At 33.2% G+C, this 922-nt stretch overlaps 1 non-coding gene across 1 annotated transcript; it reads left to right on the top strand.

The window, feature by feature from the left end:
• The first annotated feature begins 414 nt into the window (after window positions 1-414).
• LOC128202302 (small nucleolar RNA U3) lies at window positions 415-612 on the top strand. Its single transcript, XR_008253708.1, has one exon. It is a non-coding gene; the product is annotated as a small nucleolar RNA U3 (small nucleolar RNA).
• The last annotated feature ends 310 nt before the right edge of the window (window positions 613-922 follow it).

The raw sequence follows: 922 nt of genomic DNA, 5'->3' as shown, positions 1-922 counted from the left end.
TTGTTTAATTTATCTGTAGCGCTTTCATGTTTATAATTATTTATTCTGCATGCATTTTTGATTGTTAACATATTCATATATTAACAATCAGAATAGCTATACGATTAATTAAAATAGCTATTCCATCAACAATAATAATTGTATAAGTGTACTGAACTCAGAAATACATTCAATTTGATTTAATTTATTTTATGATAGAGCAAATATTAATTCAAATGTTTTGCAATTATTTTTTTACACAATGTTTCAATAATTATCATAAAATCTTCTTTACAAGTATATATACCAATATCTAGGTTAACGACTCTACCTTTTAGTTCCATAGAATCATCACTAGATGGCACCAGTTTCCTACAACGCGATATAAAGATTTTTTCTCGGCAAATGACTTTCAGCGTGGCGCGTAATCGAGTCAAGACCTTACTTCATAGGATCATTTCTATAGTAAGTTCTTCACCCAGAAACTCGCAATATGTGAGGGCACACAAACCGCGTTGATGAGACGTGGCGCGGTATCCTGAGCGTGAGGCGGGCGATGGTGGCTCATCATCAGCCTTCGATGATCGTTCGCCCCTTTCGGGGAGTGTGGGATACTGTCGCTTTCTGAGCGGTTTGTTTTTGAACAAATTTTATATCATATATTAGTCGTACAATTGTTATTATTGTAATACAAAGTTAATGTAGGTTGTATTTGTGTATAATAAATATACTTATGAACTATTTTTGTTAATTCTTTGTTATACAAAAGTTATAACCCGCAGATTAGAGAGACTAGTCACTAAGTTTACAACAACCGTACTTGAAAAAGTGCACATCTGCAAGCCATTCGTAATGCAGGTAGAAAGTGTTGTATAGTGAGCGTATAGCCAACTTGTTTCACTAATGAGTCAAACTTTTAATAATAAAAGATCATTTAGCACCT

The sequence above is a fragment of the Galleria mellonella genome, unplaced genomic scaffold (assembly GCF_026898425.1).
Source record: "Galleria mellonella isolate WM207_F2 unplaced genomic scaffold, CSIRO_AGI_GalMel_v1 utg87, whole genome shotgun sequence".
Classification (NCBI taxonomy): Eukaryota; Metazoa; Arthropoda; class Insecta; order Lepidoptera; family Pyralidae; genus Galleria; species Galleria mellonella.
The sequence above is the reverse complement of the archived record's forward strand: the minus strand, read 5'-3'. Positions and strand labels throughout refer to the sequence as shown.